The following is a 26,940-nucleotide window of genomic DNA, read 5'->3' on the forward strand; positions in this document are numbered from 1 at the left end:
TCTTTATTTTATTTCTTAAGAATCGATGGCTTAGTCAGGCATGGAAAACCCCAGCCCACACATGAATGTAGCTTAGTGGCCTCCGAGGTGGAATCCTGCTTCCTATGAACCCTGCAGCTGAGAAATCATTGCCCAGCAGCATTTGGCACCATGCCAGGCAGCCAACTTTTTTTCAAGAAATCCCTTCTGGTCAATTAAAGAGTCTGTAACCATAACATGCAGGGTTTCCAAGAGCCTGGTTGTTAGATACAGCCTGAGGAGGGATCCAACAGTGTGGCTGGGCCTTTAGAATACTGAAAAGGCTGATTGTGATACAAGTGGCCCAGGGTGTGAGGCCATCAGCATACTCGAATAAAATCTTTTTCTCCAGTTTGTCTAGGGCTTCCAAGACCACATCTTCCTACACTTTAAGTAACATGAATCCTGCTGAATGGTGCTCACGAGAGGTGGTAACCGCACACTGCCAGCATCAGGCATCCCCAACACGACATAAGGAAGACAGAGGTTGCTTCCCCAAACTCAAGGCTAGTTGCCAAGCCTTCAAGTTTGCTGGGTTGGCTTAGCATGCTCCCTCTAGGGTTAAGGAGTGAGGCAGCCTGTGCTGGCATGCGCACTGGTCATGAGGCCTGCAGTTTCACCTACTACAGTGAGCAGCTGCTGGAGGCAGCGTGGGAGACAGTAGCAGAGGCTGCCTGCAGGGACAGGGCAGCAAAGCAGAAGGGAGGCGCCAACGCAGTCCACTGAAGGAGCCTAAAAGGGAGCCCCAGGAGAAGGGGACATCATCTGTGTGCTACGAACTGCAACAGTGATTGCACAGAAGTCACCAAGAAAGACCAGTTCCCTGGCTCCCTAGAGAAGGACTTTGAGCATGGGCCAGGCCCCGGGGACATCAAAGCAGAAGATACAATCTAGGCATGGTTGACTTCGCCCATTTCTCACACAGGCCTGGCGCTAGATACAAGGTAAGTGAGGTTCCCTTCCCTGACTCTCAGGAGTCAGGAAGCATTAACTTTAAATTGAGTTCAGAGTAATACGTACTAGACTAAATATTTTGTTTGTTAGCACTGGACTACTAGAGCTAGCAGTATAGCTGGATCCAGACTGATGGACTGAGGATATATACAGGTCCCAGGAAAGAGAACTCTTGCAGGATCAAGTGGACAGGAGTCCCATTCCTTGGGAACAGTGGTGTGTGGAGTCTAGCTCCTGCATGCCAGGCATATTTAGCCATTGTAATGTTTTCTTTCCTAGATTAAGGGCAGGAATGTTTCCTGTGATAATCAAATCTCACACTCATTATGCATTTTCCTATATGCTGGGAAAGTTCAACCCACATCTCTAACTTTATTCCCAGCAACATCGTGTGGGTCCACCATTCATTTTGCAGTCCAGGATCTATGGCACAGATTTTTCAGTTATTTGTACAAGTTACAGATGGATCATCTGGATTGCAGGACCAGTTTTCATTCTCTGCAGCAAGAGTTTGTCAGCCAGGGTGATTTAGTCACCATGAGGCCATTTTGGTGATGTCTAAAGATCTTTGGTGATGTGTTCCTGGCATTCTGTGGGTGTGGTTTGAATGAGAATATCCCCTATAGGCTTAGATATATGAGCACTTGGTTCCCTGTTGGTAGCGCTATTGAGGGAGGTTGCAAAGCCTTCGGGAGGGAACCTTACTGGGGGAAGTATGTCAACTGGGAGTGGTCCCTCAGGGTTTAGAGCCTCGCCCCCACTTCCTGTGCATGCTCTGCTTCATGCTTGCGTTCGAATTTCTGAGTTCTTAGTTCACTGCCCCTTGCTGCCATGCTTCTCTGCTCTCTAAAACCTTATCCCTCTAAAACCATAAGCCCGATAAACTCTTCCTCTAATAAGTAGCTTTTGATCATAGTGCTTTATCACAGCAACAGAAGAGTAGCTAATACAAGGGAAATACAACCCCACATCCCACAGAGCACACAACAGCAGCCAATAGGAAAGAGCTATCCCGTCCTAAGCATCTTCACAGTCATACCTCTGAGACTGCGGGGGCTGGGTTGGTTCCAGGACTCCTGAAGATGTCAAGGTGTCAGATCCCTTGTACAAAGCAAGGGGGTCAAGTCCCTCATATAAAATATGGGTTGTATTAGCAGAGGACCCAGGCACATTCTATTAAGTCCTGTAAATCAACCCCAGGAATATCAGAGCACAATGTGTGGTTCAGGCATCAAAAGCTTTGTCCCTGTGAGCACATCACCATGTCAGTTTGGAGCCTTTTCTGGACCACTAGTCACAAAACAATCTTTCAATAGATAAGATATTCAGTGTATTGTATATGACATGATTCCAATGGGTAGGGTGGGGCAAGGAAAATCATCTCTAAGTGATTTACAATAACACAAGGGAAATGCTGTGTAAGTAGTCGTCACACAGTATTATTTAGGGAATGATGACAAGGAAAAAATCTGCCTGTTTGAGAGAGAGAGAGAGAGAGAGAGAGAGAGAGAGAGAGGGCATGGAGTTGGATGGGTGGGGAGGTGCAGAGGGTCTGGGAGGACATGAAGGAGGGGGAAACACAATCAGAATATATTGTATAAATTTCCAAATTTCCAATTAAGGAAGGAAAGAAGGAAGGAAGGAAGGAAGGGAAGGAAGGAAAAGAAATGTAAGGAAAGCAGTAGAATAACACTTGGAGTACTTTCCAATACACTCACCTGTACATTTACATATTGAAATATTCCATTACTAATTTCTTTTCTTTATGTTACAGTTAGGCAACATGTTTGTTAATTTTTCTGTTGCTGTGATAAACTATCCTGGCATGAGCAACTTAAGGAGAGTTTTCTTTGGCTTCCAGTTCCAAGATGCAGTCCATCACTGCAGGGAGGCCAAGGTAGCAGGTGTCTGGAGCAACTGGTCACATCAGGAAGCAGAGAAAGACCAGTGCATCTTAGTACTCAGCTCCCTTTCTCCATTTTATACAGCACAGAATCTTCTGCCCAGGTAATGTGGGGATTTATCAGGGCAACTCCACGTAGTTAAAAAGGAAGTTTATTTTGGGGTAACTTATAGCCAGTAAAGGGGTTGGTTATAGGAACCGGGAGAGGTGAGATGCAGTCCAGCAGAGTTCTCTGGAGAACTCTGACTCAATCTGCCATCCAGCATCCAGGATCACCAGGAACCGAGAGGGCCAGCACATCAAGATCTCGGGTCTTAAGGGCTCCCATCTCAGGCCCGCCCCAGGGGCAGGTCATAGGTAGGCATGGCAGTTACCAGAAGCCTCACTAGGGGTAGTACTTCCAGGTCTAAGCTGGAACAGCTGCCCACTACACCCAGGGACTAGTCATGCCCACAATATGACCAGTCTTCCCATTTCAATTAACATAATCAAGACAATCTCCCACAGGTATGCCTAGAGGTCGGTCTCTCAGGTGATTATGGAGTCTGTCAAATTTAAAACACCAGTCATCACAGGCAACACATTGATTTTTAACTTATATGTGTTATTGTTGTTGCTCTTTGCTCTTTATTCTTTGGCTCTTTGGGGGACCCACCACTCAGCTTCCAAAGAAGTCACGCTTTTCTTTCTTTCTTTCTTTCTTTCTTTCTTTCTTTCTTATAAATGCCTGGCCTTAGCTTGGCTTGTTTCTAGCCAGCTTTTCTTAACTAATTATCCCATCTACTTTTTGCCTCTGGGCTTTTACCTTTCTCTATTTCTGTATATTTTTTCTTTCCTTCTTATTCCATGTCTGACTGTGTAGCTGGGTGGCTGGCCCCTTCTTTTTTTGCTCCTCCAACCTTCTCTCAGATTTCTCCTCCTATTTATTCTCTCTGCCTACCACCTCACCTACCCTTTCTCCTGCCTTGCTATTGGCCATTCAGCTCTTCATTAGACCAATCTGGTATTTTAGACAGGCAAAGTAACACAGCTTTACAGAGTTAAATATGAAAGGATGCAACATATCTGCATCATTAAACAAAGGTTCCATAGCATAAACAAATGTAACACATCTTAAAATAATACTCCACAATATATGTGTATGCAATTTTAGATCTTTTATTGACTTTTTAAATAGTCTATAGATCAATTTTCAAAATTATCCCACTCTTAATGGGATTAACTAAGAGTGGGACAAACTAAGCTGTTCTGAGGGCCATGTCTGGGTCTATGCGATCTTTGATGATGTTCCTGGCCTGTGTTAGCTCAAGGGGGGGGGGGCATTAGAATCATGCTGTGCTGAGCCCGCCCCACCCTTCACTGGCCCTGGGATAGCTGACCCTGCCCCTCACTGGAGCCTGCATCAGGAGAGCTTGTCTCACCTCTCAGGTGAGAACTGCCTCCCTAGCCCCCATCCCCTGCACTTGGGAAAGATGGCCCCACCCCTCACCACAGGCATGCACCTCACCTGGGCAGCACAAGGTGAGCCAGCCCTGGGGACATGAGAGCAGGAGAGCTGATCTCCCTACTTATATTACCCCTATAGTAATCAGGAGAGAGGGCCCTGCACCTCACCTGGGCAAATAGTAGAGCCGGCCCTGGTTGTGCGAGTGTGAATGAGCCAGTTCTGAGGACCTGAGATCAGGAGAACTGGCCCTGCTACTTGCAAGTAAAGATGAATGGACTAAAGGGCAAATTGTGTGGCACAATGGGCCACACTGCAGCTTCCACAATGAGATTCTTCTTCTTCCTATTTTTTGTTTTGTTTTGTTTGTTTGTTTGGTTTGGTGTTTGGTTTTTCTTTTAAATTTTGTTTTGTTTTGGGAGAGAGGTTGCAAGGGCAGAGGGGAGACAAGAGGAGACAGGGAGATAAGTGGGATCAGAATGTATTATGTGAAATCCACAAAGAATCAATAAAAGTTAAAAGAATTAAGCTGTGTAAGATCCAGTGAGGAGGAAGAGCTACCAGGCAGCAGGTCGGAGCTGGTCCCCTAGTGACTCTTCAAGCTGAGGAGAGAGTGGGCCAATGAACATACCTCACTGAATTTCACTGCTTATGCTCAACACTGGGGCAGGGCCATCGAAAGGGCAGTGTGCTATGTGATGTGGTGTCTTCCCTATGCCAGAGTCCTCCTGGAGCCAGAAATCCCTAGCCTTTCATGAGGTCTTTTTCAGCACATACTTCATGGGCTTTATGGTCAGCAACACATATTCCTGACTAACATGGATGCACAACTCAATTGCAGGAAACTTTTGGCTCATCTTAATGACATTTTTTCATCTGAACCTTGTTATGTTTTATTGAGCATCCCATCCCAAATTTATATGCTAGATCCCTTATGCTACGATTTGAATATGTCCCTCCAAACTTGTTCTGGAACCTAGTCCTCAAAGTCCAATGTTGATGGCATTTGGGACTGAGGCCTTCGAAAAGCAATTAGGATCAGATGAGGTCAAGAGGGTAGAGCCCTGTGATGACATTAATGGCTCTATATAAAGAGGAAAAGAGACTAGCCAGCACCTCGCCATGTCTCATCATAAGATGCCCCTGCTTCATTATGATATACCCTGAGGAGGTCTTCAACAGGGACCAGAAACGTGCCCTTGAACTTCTCATCAAGAATCATGAGCCAGGGTGTTGGGAATGTAGCTCAGTGGTAGAGGCTTGCCTAGCAGGCACAAGGCCCTGGGTTTAGTCCTCAGCTCCAGAAACAAAAACAAAAACAAAAAAGAATCATAAGCCAAGAAAGTATTTATCATTCATAAATATCCAGCTTATGGTATTCATTTATAGTCAAAGAAAATAATTTACTAAGATACTCTACGTGTGACTTTATTCAGAAATAAGATGATGAAGACAGAGACGGCAGTGATGCTGCCAAACAAGAATGCCAAACACTGTCAGCAAACCAGTAGGAGCTCTGCAGGATGCATAGAACAGGTTTTCTCTTGTGATCTTTATGAGGAATTACACAATGCTCTGATGTTACTTTAGTCCATGATGTTAGGGAACCAGCTCTGCCAACATGTTGCTTTTGGAAATCCAACCTGCAGAAACAGGAGACAGTAGATGTCTGTTGTTCCAAACACCCAGTTTGTGGGACTAAGAATAATGCAGATTTTTTTTTTGTGTGTGTACACATATGTGCAAGAAAGCACTCTCCTCCAAGTGTGCACATGGGAAAGCCAAACATCGATGCCAGATGTCTTCCTCCATTGCTTTTCACATTGGTTTTGTTTGTTAGTTTGTTTTGTTGTTTGAGACAAGGTCTCTCACTGAAACTGGAGCTCACTGATTGGGTAGGCTGGCTGGCCAACCAACCCTGGGGATCCTTCTGTCTCACCTCACCCCCAGCATTGGGATTATAAGCAAACACCCAGCTTCTTACATGCATGGTAGAGGTCCAAATTCAGGTCTTTGTGCTTCCATAGTAAGCACTTTGTCCACTTAGCCATTTCCCCATTCCCCCAATACAGGCTTCTAATCTTTAATTATTGAATCCATCAAATCCTAAGAGGAGGGATTCAAAAACTACTTAGCAGAACTAATGGATGAAGAAGCCAAAAACGAGGCAATCTCAGAAGATACTCGCTCTACCAGAAAGAATTAAAATCCAAAAAAATCCACGTTATCTAACCCATCTAAAACCAGACATTGGATTGGTGATAGGGCCAGGTCTAGAACCTCTCTGAGGGCGAGTCCCACCCAACATCACTTCTGAAATGACAGCTGAGCTCTGCAGTCAATATGGACAGAAAATGCCCTTTGAGACTTGTAACTGTCGTCATCAAAGCCTGCTTGTTTAGCTATTTCCCTTGTGGACAGAGGTGGTGGGGGTAACAAAATACACAAGAGAGCCAGAAGACTCTCCAGGTCCCTCCCCAATGAGCAGTAACTCCCTATGAGCAGCAACAATTGCCGGTGGGAGGGTGTCTTTAGTGGAACTGCCTGCAAGTTGTGCAGGGAACTCTAGTGATCACCATGCTAAGCGGACTTTGTGGTGATACAGCTGCTTTTGAGTCACCCACACTCCTGAAAGGAACCCCAATGAAGTTCTTGGTTCACTGAGCTAGACTTGAGTAAAACCAACACCATCAAAATCCCCCAAAATCTCTAAACTCATAACATTTCCATTTTCCCCAGGCCCACTGAGTGATGCTCCTTGAGATGAGTCAGAATCTACATGTTTTAGAAGTTGAGCTCACACAAGAACTCTTTCACAACATGGTAGCTGTCTGTGGCTACACGTGAAAATACAAGCTTGAGCTGTGGGGTAGACAGATCTTTCTGAGTGCTCCCTCTTTGTGTCCCAACCCTTTTCTGCACTCCCTCCAAGCCTCACCCACAGACTGATTGGTTGTAGTGTTGCTTGCTGTCTGTCTGTCACCTTGGCTTACATGTGGCCAGTATTGAGCACCAACATGCTCAGGGAATCTTAACATTAAACATAAATGCTCACTGAAGTCCGGTGTCCTGCTTGATGATCCTCAAGATTCAGAATGACTCTGGTTCATCACTATCACAGTTTGTTCAAAGAGGAAAGGGTAGCAATTGTCCTCCAATGTAATTTCTAGGGAGTGACAAAAGAATTTAGGGACATGAAGTTCCACACATTCTTTCAAGGCTGGCAAAGGCATCTCATAGGGACTTCCAAGGGTGCCCACAGGGCAGATCCTGTAGGCTGCACCTTTTTAATTCCCCCAAAGGAAAGAGTGGCGGCTCTGTAATGAGCGCCTCAGCCATGTGTGGAGGCTGTATTAATCACAGCAGATGCTCGGCGGCGGCTTCTACATTGTCTTCACTTCTCTTATTGAATGTGATTCAGAGGATTAGGTCAGGCAAGATGAAAAAGGGAGCCAGGGAAGGACAGGGAGGACTCGATTAATGGTTACCGCTGAGTTATTTTTCTCTTAAATATCTTCTCCTTTACATTCATCACAACATCCTGACCTGATAGGAAATTTCTACCTCCCCTATTAGTGAAATGTGTTCTGTGCAGGCTTAAGGTAGATTGTGTAACTTGTGAGGATAATGTGAGGGAAAAATGAGGATGCTGTCAGGGGTCAAAAAGGATAATTCAGGGTGATTGAAATCTACCAGAAACCCCCATGCTTCTGTGTACCACAGCTTGTGACTGCTCAGCTGCTTCCCCATGCTCCACCACTGATGATTTGGCTCTGGTGACTTGGAGATCTTCTGGCAGTTTTCAGTGAACTGGTAATCAGTGGGGAGAATGGGGCTTTTCATTTCCTCCTAAAGGACCGCCTCTTCCCCAAGCCCCGTTTCTGTTTCTCCTCCCGCCGTTTTCTTCATTGGGGCAATTCCTCCATTCACAATTCTTTCCAACTCCTTTTGGGCATCTCTGTGATCCTTTCCTTTCTCTCCACTGTGAGCACTTTAGCAGAGAATGTCAGCACTTCTTGCCAGGCAGCATCCTCTCTTCTGCAGGCCTCTAACATCATCCTCAGCTGTGGACTTTCATACACACATGGGCAAGCCAGTTATTCTGATGTTCAGAACGTTCAGCTCCTGACCATGCTTCTACCTTGTCAGACATTGCTCTGTGCTTTGGGATGAACATGCCTGTTCAATATCATCTGCTGGAGATGTAACCCTCAAATCCCGATGCTAATGGTGCAAGAAGGCCAGACTTCTAGGAAGCAACTGGGTTAAGAAGGCTCTTCCTTGATGAACGGACTGAGCCACTCACAGATTCTTGATCCAATGAATTGTTCAGGAAATGGTTATGTTCCAAAAGCAAGATCTTCATGGTATCCCTGCTCTGTCTTGCCATGTGATGCCCTTCACCATGCTGTGATGCAGGAAGAAGATTTTTGAACTTTCCAGCTTTGGGGGCCATGAGCTTATGCTTAGTAAATGACACAGTCTGTGGCATTAAGTTATAGCAACAGAAAATGTGTTCTCTCTAACTCTTCCCCCTTTCTTCCTTCTTTCCCTCTCTCCCTCCTGTTTGTCCATTTGTCTGTCTGTCTATCTGTCTGCCTTCACCCTATATAACTATGCAATTTAACTGCATTAGGACCATGTGCTCTCTGCTCTGGAACACTCCAGTTCATTCCTGAACTCGAGTCTATTTTAAGCTCAAGTCAATCAAAGTTTCATATTAAATTTGTCAAATGCTGCATACCTCAGGCCCTCATGGGGTTCACAACTTGTATTTATACATCAAAGGCCCTTAGAAATCCTATGGTCAAATGTGTGCCATTCCTTCTGTAAACTATCCCCAACTCCTCCCTCAGATCCACCTGCCCAGCTGACTTGGGCTAAATGTTTCAGGGTCCCTTCCCTGAGCTCCCTCCAACCTACTTGAGATCCCAGTACATCCCCATGGTATCATCCTTCTCTCTTGTTCCCCATTTATCCCCTTTATAGATACTTAAATGTCAGAATTCCCACTGGACTCTCAGTCCCATGAAGGCAGGGACCACAGTTCTCTAATTCTGCACCATATTCCCTGCATGCAGTGGGCTTCTACGTTCATACTTATTGGCCAACTGAAGAACAAAATGTAACCAGAAAATATTGTGGCCAAAAATTATTATCGACTTGGAACTTGTCTCCCTCTAAATAGGACAGGCCACATCACTAGACATGCTTGACTGACTGTCCTTTTCCCTTTGCCTCAAATCCTGTGACCCATTGACAGGTAACAAAATCTTCCTTTTGCTGTCAGTGAGGACTCTTCTTGATGCAAACCACAGAAATTCAAGAACAGCTTAATAGCGTGGGGGCGGAAAAAACTAGAACACATACAGGTTTCTGGTTAAGGGCTTATGTAGCAAATCAAAAGCTGTCACCCAGGGCCTGGTTTCTTCCTGACTCCATACTTTCTCTCCAGTATGCCCTCCATGCATCATTCACAACTTCCCTCAATGGCCATGCCCTAGCTTGTGATATTTTATTTGCGCTCTAACAAATAAAGCTTGCCTGGGGATCAAAGGAAAAAGCCAGCCACTATATTAAACATAGAGGTCAGGCAATGGTAGCACACACCTTTAATCTTAGCATTTGGGAGGCAGAGATTCATCCGGATCTCTGAGTTCAAGGCCACACTGGGAACAGAGCCAACCATGGTGGCATATGCCAGCACTATTTAACCATAGAGGTCTGAAGGTCTGTAAACAGACAGACAGGAAGTAGTAGAGCTGAGCAGAAAGAGGAAGTGATATAGCTGGGAAGAGAGGGTAAGTAAGATTGCAGGACACAGAAAGGTACATAGGCATGAGTATGCAGGAAGTAGCTTTCCTGGGCTGAGGATTTCCTAGCAGTAAGAACTTGTGGCTCGCTTGTTCTATTCCTCCGATCTTTCAGCTTTCACCCCAATATCTGGCTCTGGGTTTTTTTTTTTTATTAGTAAGACCGTTTAGCAATTCATGTTACAATGGCTTCAGCATCTCTAGGCCCTACCTTGAAGAGAAAGGACTGTCTCAAAGTTTTCTCAAAGCCTCTAGACAAGAGTTGATGCATTGGGGCTTTTCTTTCCAAGGAGTCACACGTGTGACCTCAAGTCCCATTGGCTCTGAACCAAACATTATGGTTCAACGCAATCATAATTCCCCCTTGGGCTGCCTACTTCAGAGAGACCAGCTGGCTGAGAGTGGGAGAGGAGTGCTGTGTCTAGTGAAATGTAGGGTTCAGTTTCCAAGTGGACGTGAACACAATGTGGTCAACAATCCTTCAAGCTAGTTTAAGTTCAAGAAGCCACTCCTGAAAACTCCAGACAACTGTGAGAATGTATCCATGGCCTTCCTTCCAAATGGTATTTATGTGTATCATAGATGTCATATGGAATATGTGACTATCTTTTACGTGACTCTGCTATGAAGCATGTCTTCTCACAGTAAAAGTATGCCTGCATAGCAAAATATCCCCAAACTTAGTGATATAAAACAACCAACTGAATACACTGTGGATTCCGTGGGTCATGGATTATTTGAGAGCAAATTGAGGGATGGCTTATCTGTGCTCCACAGAGTATGGAGCCATGACAGGAGGGCTCATTGATGGATGACTCTGTTATCAGAGTTGACTCAACAGCTGGGAGCAGAAGTCATCTGGAAGTATCATTGCTAATGTATCTGACAGCTGATGTTAATTCTCTCATAGAACTTCAATGGGCTGTTGGCTTTAGCAATTTAACATGACATCCTTGGGTGGCCTGAGCTTCCTCACAATCTCAAACATTCAAATGAGGATCAAGACTCCAAAGACAAATATCCCTAGAAAACCAAGGGAGATCTTCCTTTTTAGATGGGTCCAGTTTTCTGTTGCTATAACAAAATACTTGAAGCTGGATACTTATAAAGAAGAAAACCTTATTTAGCTCACAGTTTGGGATGCTGAAGCTCCAAGATCAAGGAGCTTCATTTATTTGGCCTTTAGTGGGAACTCTTTCGCTAAACACACCATGGAAGAGAAATGCAAAGGGAAATATCCATATGCAGAAGAGATCACACTATAGAACGGCTTTTATCTAAAACAACCTGTTCTCATAAGAACTAACTTATTCCATAAGACCTGCACTCATCATTTCTGGGCTGAGTGCCTCCAGTCACCCAACAACCTCCTACCAAGCCCCCTTCCCACCGCATCTAAACACTGCTGCAGAAGACCTAGCTTCCCACACATAAATCCGTGGGGACACAATCAAGTCAAGTTCCCAGCGTAGTGCTTTGTATGATCCTGCCTCTAAGTCACATAGTCCTATCACCATAGCAGTCAGTCCATCCACTCTTGCAAAGGAGCACAAAGCTATCATTTCTCTGGGAGGGCTGTCAAGGCCATGCTGTGAAGAGTGTGGTTGAGGCAATCATTTAAGGACCTGAATCATAACCAGCAGCAGTTTGTCATGGGAAGAACAAGCCCCCAGGAACTATCCACACTGCTTCTGACTTCCCTATCATCTGCTTTGACCCCTAGGCACCTCTACCCCATCCATATCCCCTTTTTCTTACCCCTAGTCTCTTGTTTGACCTCTACCATCTATGCATAGTAAAGTTTTGTAGTTTTTCAAAAGTTGTTGCCAACTCACTCTCCTCAAGACCTTTGCACATGCCACTCCCACTCCACAGAAGCAATTATGGTCCTAACTTAGACCTAGCTTAGATGGTACCTTCCAGTGGAGACTTTGCCTAACAGAGCCTTCTTGCTTACCATTACAAAACATCTCCTCTCTGGGGTTTTGTGTAGCTCCTTATTTCTTCTAAGTTGTCGACTCTCTACAGGCAGAGACAATAGCCCATCTCTGTAAGGGTCATAAGGCATTTCCAGCACACAGTAAGTCCTCAGAGAGCATGCAGCAGCATTTGGGAGGTGGAGGCTGGGGGAATCAAAAGTTCAAGATCATCCTCAGCTACATGGCAAGTTTGAGACCTGCCTGGGCTGCATGAAACCCTGCTTCAAGAAACAATACAAAAAATAACAAAACAAGCCCCACCCCACCCCCAAAACAAGAATGTGCATCGTATTTCGTCACTGTTCCAACCACAACCTTGAGTGTTTGCCTCTTTGGGACAGTCTCTTCCACTTCCACCAGCAGCACCCATATTCCTTGCTTGAAAACACTCTCTGGCTACCAGATCCTGCATTCTAGGACAGTTTCAGCAGCAGGACAAGAGTTCCAGTGAATCCCTGGCTCCCTCACCTCTCAGGAGAGATAACAGCTTTCACTCTACACTGGATGATAAAGCATGGCTGAGCTCATACAGGGCTGCTGACTCTCCATGCACCCTCTTTTGGCCACCTCCCCTGGTTCTTTGTACTTCCAGAATTCCAGGGTGCCACCCAACTCCTTGCTCTCAAATCCTGGATTCAGAATCTGCTTCCCAGAGAGCAGACACTAGGCCAGAGCACTTGCTGAGACAAGAGTGAGCCCCTGACCTAATCCCTGCCACCTCCTTTCCTAGACCCCAGTCCGCACACTCCTGATTACCAGCAGCCATATGAGTGCTGAGCCAGAGAGAGCAAATGCTCAGCAGGAAACTGCAAGCCTTTGTGTCTGCTTCTGTTGACCTTTGCCATCGAGACACCTGCAAAGGAGCATTGTTTCACTTGAAAGTGCACTGCTGAAAAGTGGCATTGAATGAGCTGATTCAATCAGCGGGCAACATGGCACATATGAATGGCATCAGTCTCACAAGAGACAAAGACCAAGAGATTCATCACCAGGCAAATGCTACTGCCGGTGTCACCTCTGTGTGACACTTGAGTGGCATTATGCAATCGTGTCCCGCTGCAGAAATGGAGAACAAGAGTCACTCTGGTGGGTCACCCAGCAGCGCCCTGGATATACATGTTAGCAGTAAGAATGGAAATCATCATGTCCCTCCTTCTCCTCCTCTGCCAGCTGTTAGTACAATAGAGAAGAGGACCTTAGTGGACTACATACGTTTCTGGGGTCAGAGAGGGTACCCCCTCTTCCATTCTCCACAACACTTCTGCAATTATCCTTTTCTAAATATTGCCTTTCCAGTTAATGAACAGGTGGTTGCTGGGGATACTGTGTTGAGTTTGTGGCAAATGAACATGAAGGAAGCTTGAAAGGTCTACATGAAGCTTAATCTTTGGAGGTGATTTGAGGCTCCCCTCACCCCACAAGTAACCCTATCTCTAAGGGGCATAAGGGGAGCAGGGATTGGGGAAAGTGACATCTCTACTTTTCTACCATGGCCAAAAGAAAACCATTTTTAAATTGCCTGTGACTAACTGCAGGTGGAGGAAGGTTGTCTTAGGAAATTTACAAGGCCCAAGGATTTAGTCCAGTGGTAGAGCACTAGCCTAGCAAGATACAAAGCCCTGAGTTTGGAAGAACAGAAAAAGAGCACAAGGGGGGGCGGGGGAGAAGGAGAAGAAGGGAAGGGAGAAGGGGAGAAGATCACAAAAGAAGAGACCTTCTGCTGTTTAAATCTGATGTCTCCTGTGGCATGAAAGGGACAGACTGAATGGGTTACCCAATAAGGAAGGGGCAACACAAGCAGAATTTCTGGTTCCCACCAGCCAGCTCTAACCTGGTGCCAACCTACCGCAAGATCCTGATCCTGTGATGCTCTGTATCTCTTCTAAAGAGATGCCAGGAGTGCTGACTTGTAAAGCATTTTAAGACTTGGGCAAACCAAAGCCCTAGGGTTAAAAAAAAAAATCTCCTGGCCCCTGGTGTATAAACTCCAAAGCCAAAGTGTTTGCCTCTGTATCTAAAGCCTTTAAACAGTCTTGTTTCTGTCCCAATCATCCCAGACTACTGGTCAATTCCCATTGTCCCCTACGTCATCACACATACACATACACATACACATACTGACAGATCAAGGCAATAGGCAGGATTCAAATCCAGGGTACAGTCTCAAAGGGGAGTGCAAGCAAATGCATCATTATTTGCTTTTATCGGAGTACACTAATTATACATAATAATGGCTTTCATTATTGACTTCTAGTGCATGTACATGATGTAATTCAATCGTATCTTCACATACTTCTCCACTACCCTCTCTTGTTCCCTTCTACTCCCACTAGTCCCCTTTCTGACCTCAGCTAGCTCCCCATTTCCACTTTGACATTTTTTATTGTGTGTGTGATCCAGTGGGAATCATGAGAGTTGCTTACAGGACCATGGGCGAGGGGTTGTGTAACAGAACATGAACACCTTTCCAGGGGCTACTGAAGACAACGTCTCCATCCCCTAGATCATTAACATGTATAACACTGCAGGGGAGGCTGAAATCTAAGATATCACTCCTGTTCTGTGACAGGCAGGTATTGAAGGGCCCAACTTTGTGCAGATATTATGAAGGTATCACAGGTGCTATGAGTTCAAGAATGTAATAACCAACTCATGCCCAGAAGTCTGCACCTTGTTGCAGAATATTTGTTTAACCATGCAAAGATGTGTTGCATTTGTTTGACTGTGTAAAGATGTGTTGCATTTGTTTATGCTGCAGATTATTTGTTTAATTATGTAAAGATGTGTTGCTGTCTTACCTTGCTTGCCTAAGGCTCCTGATTAGTCTAATAAAAAGCTGAATGGCCAAAAGTGAGGGAGGAGGAATAGGTGGGACTTCTGGGAAGGGAGAGTAAGTAGGAGGAGTAATTTAGGAATTTAAGAATTTAGGCTCAGGGGAAGAAAGAGAAAGAGATACCAGGAAGATGCCAGGGGCCAGACAGACAGACATGGAGGAAGCAGCAAAGTAGGACATACAGAATGAAAGAAAGGTAAAAAGCCCTGAGGCAAAATGTAACAAATAGAAACAGGTTAAATTAAGTTAAAAGAGCTAATGGGACAAGCCTAAGCTAAGGCCAAGCATTCATAATTAATAATGTCTCTGTGTCTTTATTTGGGAGCTCGTTGGTAGCCCAAAGAAAATTCCAACTACAGCACCCCATATCGTTCCCACCTTCCTATGGTTCTTATTCTTTCCACCCTTTCTCTTATGATGGTCCCTTAGCTTTTCTTATCCTTTCCACCCTTTCCCTTATGATGTTCCCTTAGCTTTGAAAGGGTGATCAATGCCCATCAACAACTGGGCATTCAATAGTCATTTATCCTCAGTACTTGGACCACTTAAGAGCTTCTGCAGTCACTGATGACCACCACAGCAAAGGAGCTTCTCTGACTTAAAGTGACAGTATTCTATTAACATAAACATAGTTATTTAGAAGGCAGTTGGACAACTATATCAGGTCCATTTTGCAAAACAACAAACAGTATCTTCTCCACTAGGACCTATGATCTCTCCAGCCCGGACTTTTGACTAGTCTTATAGGACCATTCATGAATTCCCTCTTGTGGAGCAAGTATCAGCTCTAATGAGGAAGTGGTTGGTGACACTCCCACCTCCCAACAGATTTGCCACTATTGCACCAGTGAGCTCTTCTTGACTGACCAGACAGTATTATTGTATATGAGGTCCACAGGTAAGACTATGATGACCATTCTTCCCCAGTAGCCTGCGTAACAGCTTCTGGCACTATAAGGGTACTCTTGTTTTCTTCCTATTGCTGTAATAAATACAGAGACCAAAAGCAACTTGAGGAGGAAGGGGTTTATTTCATCTTACAACCCCAGGATCGTAATCCATCACTGAGGGAAGTCAGGGCAAGAATTCAAGATGAACCTGGAGGCAGGAATTGAAGCAGAGACCATAGAAAAACACTGCTTACTGCTTATGCTACTCATAGCAATGCTCAGTTTACTTTCTTATATAACCCAGAACTACAACCAGTAGCACCACCCACAGTGGGCTGTGCTCTCTCATGTCAATCATTAGTCAAAAAAAAAAAAAAAAAAAAAGCTCCATAGACTGATTTACAGGCTAATCTGATGGAGGAATTTTCTCAGTTGAGGTTCCCGCTACCCATATAGCAAGTTGGAAAAAACAAACAAACAAAAACCTAACCAGCACAGATGGCTAGCTGGCAAAGAGGAAGCTTCCATCCAAGTTCCAGCTGAATTTCTCTATGTCTTGCAACCAACTTGTGTGGACTCTTCTGGTGAGCAACCAAAGGCAGTGGAAATTGCCTGTATTATATTGAGGTCTTCCTTCTTGACCAACAACATATATAAAGGTAGCCTACCTCTAACATTGGAATCTTCATTTAAAATCCACAGCTTCTGAGAAAAAGAAAATTCACCCACCCACATGAGATATTTCTTGAAACAGTTTTGTACTTTATTTCTCATTAGATTTTCAAGTATCAGATTTCCTTATGGCTTTAACACATATTATTAGTTTGGTTGATCCTCCCCCCTTTCACCTGACCTCCTGTCTTACTTAAGCCTTTCTGAACCTGAGCTACCTCCATTAATATATTTTCCAATTCCATCCATTTTCCTAAAAATTTCACGTTTCTTTATGGCTGAATAAAATTCCATTTTTTGTAAGCACCACATTTTCATTATGTACTCGTCAGTTGATGGACTTCTAGGCTAATTCCATTTCCTTGCTATTGTGATCAGAGCAACAGTAAACATGGATTTGCAATAGCTCCCTGGTAGGATAGAAGTCCTCTGAGCACATGGTATAGCAAGGTCATATGGAAGTTGTATGTTTAGGGTTTTCAGAAACCTACATTGCTTTCCATAGTAGCTGTACAAATCTATAGTTCCACCAACAGTGCATAAGGGTTCCCCTTTCTGCACACCATTGCCAGCATTTGCTGCCATTTGTTTTCCCAATGACAGCCTTCTTTACGGAGTGAGATGACACCTCAGTGTAGTTTTCATTCACTTTTCCTAAATGGCTAAGATGTCACATATTTTTAAATTGTTTATTTGTCATTTATGTTTCTTCTTTTGTGAATACTCTGTTAAATTCTTTAGTCTGTTATTTATCTATCTATTTATTTATTTATTTATTTATTTATTTATTATTTATACAGTGTTCTGCTTGCATGTGTCCCTGCATGCCAGAAGAGGGCAACAGATTTAATTATAGGTGGTTGTGAGCCACCGTGTGGTTGCTGGGAATTGAACTCAGGACCTCTGGAAGAGCAGCCAGTGCTCTTAGCCTCTGAGCCATCTCTCCAGCCCATCTGTAGTCTGTTTTTAACACTGGACTGTTGTTTCCCTGTTGATAGGACTTTTGGGGGGAAGGGGACCTCTGTATACTCTGGGTAGGAACCTTTGGTCGGATATGTAGCTGTCCATATATATGAAGATTTCTCCTGTTCTATAGGCGGTCTCTTCACTTAACCATTTCCTCGTCTGTAAGGATCTTTTTAATCTCATGAATTGCAATTGCTGGTTGTTAGCCTTATTTTTTAAGCGACTAGAGTTCTTACTCAGAAAGGCCTTATCTATGCTGCTGTGGAATAATCTTTTTTTACACTGTGAAGATTTGTCACTCAGATTGGTTTAATAAAAAGCTGAACAGCCAATAGCTAGGCAGGATATTTGGGGCAGAGAGGACACTGGGAAGAAAAAGGGCAGAGTCACGAGGAGTTGCCAGCCAGACACAGAGGAGGCAAGAAAGCAACATGGGCAGAGTACAGGTAATAAAGCCACGAGGCAGAAAGTAAATTAATAGAAATGGGTTAATTTAAGTTATAAGAGCTACTTAGAATCAAACCTAAGCTATCAACTGAGCTTTAATAATTAATAATAAGTCTCCATGTCATGATTTGGGAGATGGCAGGAGGGACAAAAAAATCTCCCTACAAATGGTGCCCGATGTGGGCCTTGAACCCATGACCCTGAGATTAAGAATCTCACACTCTATTGACTGAGCTAGCCAGGCTTCTTACCCATTTAAAGTTTGAGAAAAGATTGAGGTTGTTTCAGCCCTAAGACTTCTAATCATTGACACATTAAAAGAAGGTACAGCACATGGCAGAAGGTGGATAAGAAATATGGGTTAATTTAAAATGTAAGAGTTAGCTAGTATCAAGCCTGAGCTATTAGCCAAGCATTTATAATAAATAAGTCGTCTCTGGATAGTTATTTGGGAGAGGCTGCCAATACATAGAGAAACTCTACCTACACTACGCCCTTGTGTTAAAGTGTTGTCCTTACTTTTTCCTATAGCACTTTCAGAGTTTCAAGTCGGATGTTAGATCTTTGAGTCACTTGGAGTTGAATGTCTGTTGTTGTTGCTGCTGCTGCTGCTGCTGCTGTTTGTTTTAGTTTTAGTTTTGTTTGTTTGTTTGTTTGTTTGTTTGTTTTTTCTGAGACAGGGTCTCTCTATGTAGTCCTTGCTGTCCTGAAATTCACTATGTAGATCAGGCTGACCTTGAACTCACAGAGATCCTCCTACCTCTGCCTTTCTGCTGGGATTCAAGGAATGCACCACCATGCCCAACTAGGATTGAGTTTTGTACAGAATGAAAGGTAAGGATCTAGTTTCATTCCTCTATATGTAGCTATCCAGTCTGACCAGCACCATTTGTGGCAGATACTATTTTTACCCAATGTGTATTTTAGGCATCTTTGTAAAATATCAAGTAATTGTAGCAGTGTGAACTTGTATCTAGTCCTCTGTTCTACTCCACTGGTCTATGTGCCTGTTGTTGTGCCAGTGTCATGCTATTTTCATTACTGTGTCTCTGTAGTGTAACTTGAAATCTGGTATGATGATACTTTCAATATTATTCAATTGTTCAAGTTTGCTTTAGCTATCTTGGGTCTTTGTGCCTCCATATGAATTTTAAGAGTTGGAAGAATGGTGTTGGAATTTTGATGGGCAATGAATCTGCAAATTGCTTTTGGTAAGACAACTGCCTTCACAGTAGTAATTCTTCAAATCCTTTATCATAAGAAGTCTTTTCATCTTCTAGTACCTTCTTTGATGTTTTAAAGTTTTTATTGTATAGGTATTTTGCTTCCCTTATTAGGTTTATTCCAAAGTATTTTTAAAGTTATTGTAAATGGAATTGTTTTCCTCATTCATTTATTAGTATGTCTGTCATTACTACATAGAGAGGCTATTGATTTTTTTGCATACTAATTTTATATTGTGTCATTTTGCTGAAAGTGTTTATCAGCTCTAAGAATGTTCTGGTGGAGTCTTTTGGGAGGTCTAATGTATATAATCATATAATCCTTTTAATTTACCTCTCTCGTCTCTTACTTCATCTAAGACTTTGAGTACTATAATGAATAGGGATGGAGAGAATGGACACACTTGTCTTATTCCTTATCTTAATCAAAATGTCTTGACTTTCCCCCTCTATTTCATGTGATATTGTCTGGAGGTTTGTCATATAGACTTTATGTTGCACTATGTTCCCTCCATTCCTAGTCTCTTCAGAGTTTTTAATCATGAAGGGAAGTTGGATTTTGTCATGGGTGTTTTCCACATCTATTGAGATGATCACGTGGTTCCTTTCCTTGAGTCCATCTATATAACATATTACATTTATTGATTTTCATACAATGAACCATCCCTGCATCTCTGAAATGAAGTAGTTCTGATCATGATGAATGCCTTCTTTGATGTGTTCTTGAATTTGGCTTGCAAGCATTCTATTGAAAAAATGCCTCTATCATCATTAAGGAGATTGGTCTGCAATTCCATTTTTTCATTGCATCCTTATCTAATTTGAGTACCAGGGTAATGTCAACTTTGTAAAATGAGTTTTCAAGTGTGGCTTCCTTTTTTTGTTTTAGGGAATAATTTGGTGAATATTGGTGTTAGTTCTCCTTCAAAAGACTGATAGAATTCTGCAGTGAATCCATCTAAGCTGGCTCTTTCACATAACAGATTTTTCATTGACTATTCCAGTCTTGCTACTTGTTATCTGCTTATTTTTCTCACTTTGATTTAACTTTTGTAAGTCACTTGTATCTAAAAATTCATGTTTTGTCAATATTGAAATTTAGTAGAATATAGGTTTTCAAGGTAAGTCTTAATTTCTAAATCACATTGTTATTTAGTGTAATGTCATCCTTTTCATCTCTAATTTTGAAATTTGGGTCTTCTCTTTCTTTAAATTCACTAGGAAGGGTTTGTTGATATTGTTTGTCTTTTCAAATGGCCAACTCCTTACTTCCTACATTTAAATCTTTTTTGTTGTCTTCATTTATAGTCTGTCCTCCCATGAGCCTAAGTTTTTTATTGGACTTGCTGCATTTTTTTCATATCTAACATCAGCTCAGATAGTTTTTTCAGTATTTCCTGCTTTGTTGAATTTCATTTTCATATCCTATATTGTCTGCCTCATCTCCTTAGTATTTCTGTGTGTGTTGTGCAATTCTAAAGGCAAGTATTGTCACCTTTCACTTCTTTGAACAAATTTATCATTCTTTTTTTTTATTTCCTCTAAGTTACTCTTATTAGGAGTCAGTACTTAAGGATTGGTAGATTTTGAAAGATCTGTTGTCCAGGTGTTTCATGTTGTGTTTTCGTGTCGGGTTTGTGCATAGAGAGTTAGAATGTGGGTTGAATTTTATATTAACTTGGTTCACTTTTCTTCTTTCATTTGTGTTTGAAATATTTAAGGGGGACTAGGTTGTAATAGTATTGAGGTGTCATTTTTCTGTTAGACTGGTATTCAGGGCACCAGCTTCCCCCTAGTTCTCTGTAAGTTGAATACCATCTACAGTAACAGTGGCTATCCAGAGTAGACTCGTATGAAAATAGAGTAATAATAAGCCATGAAACAATCACCTTTGCAGCACTAATCAGTTTAGGGTGTAAAGGGACATTAATAGTACTTTGTGTACAAATATATTAGTTATTGTAAATACACTTAGGAAGAAAAAGAAAGAAAACTCAATAGAATTCATTACTATTGAGATGCTTTAGGGTAAAAAGGGTCTGATGAGGGAATTTTGATGAAAGGTAGAAAGAATCAAGAGAAGGTAAGGACATGCTGTCAGATAACTTAGGACATGCCCATCTCTCCAGAGGCTGAAGCTCAGGGACTCTGCAAACCAGGCCAGACTTTGTTCTCTGGGAGAGGAGAACATAAAAGAGGAAGGACACTGGAAAAAGTCTGTGTCAGACAAAAATACAGAGGAGCCGGAATGGAGTGGGCTAGCAAAGATGGAATAGATGGAGGAGGGGGAGCTGGGAGGAGATGAGCTCCACAAACTGACTGGCCTGATTGTAGGCTTCATCTGCACTCTCCCACATGCCTTTCCTGGCTCCTGGAATGCTGTCTGGCCTCTGGGAGTTTCTCTGCCAAAATGTGTTATTTTTACTCCAGGATGCTAATTGAGCATGGCCCTGAAGGGTGTTGAAGCAGATTGTGGATGATACCAAAGCCCTTCATACCCATTTCCTCTAACAAAAATGTTCCCTGCTCTTGTTCACCAGGTAAAATTGCACCCACCTCCTCGGTGAAGTCTTTACCCACTCTCAGAGTGACTCACAATCTTCCTGCAGCAACGCCACTCATGTGTGCCATTATGTGGTATGTTACTGCCTCCCAAATGTGACTGTGAGCTCCCTGAGTTTGGGGACTCATTCTCGTGTGTGTGTGTGTGTGTGTGTGTGTGTGTGTGCTGATGGGGAGGGTGTTACTCTTCTCCAGATCTGACTCACAGAACCCTTCCTCTGCTTCTTTATTCCGGCATCTAGAATCATCAAACACTGGGAACACACTGCAGCTGCTACTGCCCTGAAACCGAAAGGGGAACTGAGAAGTCCTGGCCAGGCTTCTGACCAGCACTTCCTCACAGAACTCACCTCACCGACCACCTGCCTGACCCACTTCTGTAATCTGATTCACCATTTTGGAGTCTGCCTTCAGCCCAGGAGGTTGTACCTCAGGCTCGCCAGCTGTGGAGTGGGGGGAGGGGGGGGCTGGTTGCCACCATGGAGCAGGTGCTGAGAGGGAACAACACAACCAGAATGAGTGCCAGCCCTGGCCTGCTGTCAAAACCAGTGGGAAGCAGGAGGCACAAGTGGCGCTCACATGGCAAGGGCCTGGAAGTGCCAGAGAGATGTTTGGCATCCTAATCCCAGGGATTCTATGGAGGACTCTCCATGGAAAAGACCTTGCCTGAGGGGAGGATCCAAGTTTCTGTCTTCGGTGGAAGCCAAAAGGGATGACTGTTTCCAAAAGCCTTGGCCTGTGGGCAGCAGGGAGGAGACAGTTAAACTCCCAGGTCTGGACATTGTGGCCACAACCAGGCCAAACCCACAAACAGAGAGAGGGTCCATCTTCCACAGTGCCCGGGCCAGTGAGCTGAGGAGATAGGAATTCAAATTCCAAGCTTCCCCCATGTCTAGGTGGCAAACAGAGCTGCATAAATCCAGAAAAATGGGTGGCTGTAGTCTTTTGTGGGTCACGTACAGGCCCCAGTTCCTCTGGGCTGGAAAATGAATATACATTGCAGTAGAAATGTCACCTTTGATGTTTTTACAGTACTGGGGGAGTGTCTTTTTTTGTGTGTGCCCAGAACTTTACACCATTCCCATCCATCCCACATCACCTTGTGGTGGTACCATTTTGTTTTCCTCCTCCTCCTCCTTGGTTTTTCTCTTTGTAGCCCTGACTGCCTTGGAACTCACTCTGTAGACCAGACTGGCCTTGAACTCAGAGATGCCTGCCTCTACCTCATGAGTGCTGGGATTAAAGGCGTGCACCACCATGCTCTGCTCAAGTGATACTATTTTCAATTGTCACAGAACATCCTTGTTCCCAGGGCAAGTACCTACTAATGATGGTGAGATACCTCTTTTCTCTCTGTGAAGGCTTCTTTTGCAGAGCAGAGGAAGGAAATCGGTTTGGAGAAGCCAGGACAATAAGAAGCCAGGAGAAAGTGGGGAAATTACTAAGCGCTTCTGTCTGGCTGGAGTATAGGGAAAGCCGGGAAGCCCAGGACTGACCAGAGCTGCCTGTTTCACTGGAAAAGCAGGGGACGTTGGCCTTGGCTGCACTGACACATCACTCTGCACACTGCATCAGCAGTCTGGAAGAGAGGGTGAAAAGGAAGTGGGGCAGGCTCTAGGACCTCAAAGTCCGCCCCCCGATCCACTTCCTCCAGCAAGGTGCACCTCCCACTCTGGCCATAGCAGAGAGTTTTGAAGGGATCTTGAAAGAGCAGCTTTTTGCTGGAATTTGGAAATGCGGTGCCAAGAACCTCAGAAATGAGGTACGTGGTAGGAGCAGGTATAAAAGGGGTTTTGGGGAACAGTGTGCTGCTGCAGGTGCCTGCAGCTGAAGTACTGACAGTGCCCATGAGACCTGCCCTGAAGGACTTACAGAGACAAGCAGGGGACACTGAAAAGGATGATTATGTTGAGACATGTGTGTGTATAAATATCATTAAATCTTGAGGATTTCATACATGCATATAAAATATTTTGATTCATAACCATCCCTTCACCCCCTAACTCTACAAGATACCTTCCCCACCCTTCACCCCATCCCAATTTTATGTCCTTCCCTTACCTAGCCCACTGATTCTCATCTGTGCTGCCCATATACTCATGGATTTGGGGCTGTTTCCTGGAGCCTGGTAGGTCTACCAAGATCGACAGTCGTTATGAAACTGACTCTCCCTCCCCCTAGAAGCCATCAACTGTCAACAGCTCTTCAGCTAGGGTGGGGGCTCATAAGAATGAGAGTTCTGTCAGTCAGATTGAGAGAGGTGGCCTGGCAGTTAGAATTTCACTCAAAAACATGTGATTTATATTGCACACACAGGCCCATGAGGTCATAGGTTACCTAGATCACGCCTCTATTATGAAGGCAGGAAACATACCATGGGAAATTAAGAACCTTTTAAAAATATACACTGCTGTGACTTGGATGTGCCTCATTCCCCCCAAGGACTCATGCATTGGCAAGTCGTTCTCCAGAGTGATGATGTGACAGGTGGTGTCCTCGTGGAAGATCACTGCCTCACTGTGGCTGCTGTCCTTGAAGGAGATTAATGTCCTTCTCTCCTTCTCGTCGGACCCCAGGAGTTAGCTTCACAACACTTTGTTATTATAAAAGGCTGCTCCCTAAATCCTTCTGGCTCTCTTTCTTACATGTAATGTTTCTTTTTTTGCATGTTTCCCCATGATGCCATCACCATGTTGCAGCGAAGCAGGACCTCACCAGAGTTAACCATAGTCGTGCTGCCTGGACTCTGTAGAGGCTTCAATGTGAAACGTCCCCCATAAGTCCATGTGTTTAAACACTTGGCCCCCAGATGGCAGTGCTGATTGAGAAGGTGGTAGAACCTTTGGGAGATGCAGCCTTGCTGGAGGAAGTGAGTCCCCGGGGGCAGGCTTTGAGGTCCCACAGCCTGGCCACACTTCCTTTTCACTCTCTCTTCCAGACTGCTGATGCAGTGTGATAAGTGAACTTCATGCAGTTGCCACCATGGTAGACTGTAGACCCTCTGGAACTGTAAGTCTGAATAAAAACCCTGTCTGCTTTCATCAGGATGTCTTATCACAGCAACAAAAAAGAAACTAATACAGACTCTGAATCTCCAAGTTAAATGCACCTCTTTTCCTCATAAAGAGCCTGAGTAACAGGAAATAGACTAAGACACACCTCCACAGAACAGAGAGCAGCTGGGATTTGAAACAAACTTCTCCTAATCTCCCACAAGCACAGAGCAGTCAGAGGGCCAGAATCTTCCGTGCTTGTCACAGATCCACCAGTACTCTGTAACATAAGGGATAATTGCTTGAATGTTGGCTTCTCATGCTGGCCTGCATGCCTTTCAGGGAAGCTCATGTCTGCCCTGCAACTTTACTAAAATAGAATCGCTAAGATCTAGTAAAGAAATATATAGGGCTGAAGAGGTGGCTCAGTAGTTAAAAACGCTTGCTGCTCTTTGAGAGGACCTGGGTTTGGTTCCCACCATCCACATGGTGGCTCACAATCATCTGTAACACCAGTTTGAGAGTATTCAATGACTTTATCTGACCTCCACAGGTACCAGAGTTCAAGGTCAGCCTCAGTTACCTACTAAGCTCAAGGCCAGCCTAGACTACATGAGATGCTTCCTCAAAAAGAAAAGAAAGAAAATCAAACCCAGAAAGTCATGCATTGTAGATTCATTTCAATGAAGTGTGGCTAGGTCAATTCATAGAGACAGAAGGCAAATCGGTGGTTGTCAGAGGTGGAGGGAGGGAAGCAAGGAGAGTTATTGCTAATGGGCTTGGAATTCCCTTTGGGAGCTGATGAAAATATTCTGCAAGTAGTAGAGATATTTGGACAGTTTGCATTTATATGAAAACTCATTGAACTGTATACTTTAAAAGTGTTAATTGCATGTTATGTTAATTATGTCTTAATTAAAATGCTCAGAATTTGTTGAAAACAGAAAAGATAATTTCAAGAGGTGTGTTATCTGGCCAAATAGTGCAACCATCCTCTCATGACCCATGATCTCTGACTCTTCCAAGACAAAAAAAAAAAAAATGGCATGCATCTCACAAAGAATTGGAGAGGACATGTCCACTGCCCTATTTATTAGTAAAAATTCTCCAGAAAGACAGAATCACTTATCTAGATAAATGATAGGATGGGTAGATAGATTATAGATAATGGATGATAGATAGATAGATAGATAGATAGATAGATAGATAGATAGATAGATAGTAGGTCAATAGGTAGGTGGATAGATGATTGATAGATGATGGGAGATAGATAATAGATGATTGATAGATATATAGAGAGATGATAGAAACATAGATAGATGACTACGGAGACTGAGACATCTCAGGATGATCCATCTGCATGCTTTTGAATAAGGGAAGTTGGTAGGATGGCCCAATCCATGTTGAAATGCCTAAGACCTGTGGGGCTTGTTGTACAAGTCCTAGATCTGAAGGCCAGAAGGGCCTCAACCACTGATGCCCAAGGGCAAAAAGAAGGTTGTAGCATGAGAGAGAAGAGGGGGAAGAGAGGAAAAGAGGGTAGGAGGGATGGGGAGAAGATCAAGGAGGGAGTGAGGGAGAGACATAACCTTTTCTCCACTATTTCATTCTTTCCAGATCTTGCATGGATTAGATGGAGTCCATTGAATTGGATAAAGGTGGCTGTTCCTAGCTTGGTATATAGATTAAAATGGCAATGTTTCTTGTCTATGAATGAAAAACACTCATAGGCATACCCAGAAATAATACTTTCCAAGCATCAATATATCCCTTAGTTTTTCAAGCTGACACCTGTAATTAAGTATCACATCCATCGTGCTCAGTTAGCACCTTCACCCAGCAAGCCAGTGTGAAAAAGGGCTTCACTCTGGCCTCCAAATATCTCACTATTCTTTCCAGGAGTCCTTGGATCTCAATGCTGTTACAATCTGTTCTGGTTGTTTTTTTTTTTTCAACTTGACACAAAACTAGACATATCTAGGAAGAGAAAAATCTTAATTGAGGAATTGCCTCCATCGGATTGGTCTATAGGCAAGTGTCTTGGGGAGGGGGTTCTTAGTTAATGATTGATGTGGGAGGATCCATCTCACTGTGGACAGTGCTACCCATGGGCAAATGATCCCATGTACTATATGAAAGCAGGCTGAGCAAACAGTGGAGAACAACTCAGTAAGCAGCATTCTTCCATGGCTTCTGCTTCTGTTCCTGCTTTCAGGTTCCTGCCTTGAATTCCTGCCTTGGCT

General features: G+C 43.7%; 1 long non-coding RNA gene across 5 annotated transcripts; it reads left to right on the top strand.

Moving 5' to 3' along the window:
* The first annotated feature begins 606 nt into the window (after positions 1-606).
* On the top strand, positions 607-26,940 carry LOC128103488 (uncharacterized). 5 transcript variants are annotated; one of them, XR_008215698.1, is made up of 4 exons: positions 607-962; positions 21,683-21,779; positions 21,947-24,713; positions 26,315-26,940. It is a non-coding gene; the product is annotated as an uncharacterized LOC128103488 (long non-coding RNA). The 5 variants fall into 5 exon arrangements; XR_008215700.1 differs by lacking the exon at positions 26,315-26,940 and adding an exon at positions 2,834-2,979 and having other exon boundaries at positions 21,947-26,302; XR_008215699.1 differs by lacking the exon at positions 26,315-26,940 and having other exon boundaries at positions 21,947-23,466; positions 24,404-26,302.

The sequence above is a fragment of the Peromyscus californicus genome, unplaced genomic scaffold (genome assembly GCF_007827085.1).
Source record: "Peromyscus californicus insignis strain IS unplaced genomic scaffold, ASM782708v3 Scaffold_8__1_contigs__length_139910024, whole genome shotgun sequence".
Classification (NCBI taxonomy): Eukaryota; Metazoa; Chordata; class Mammalia; order Rodentia; family Cricetidae; genus Peromyscus; species Peromyscus californicus.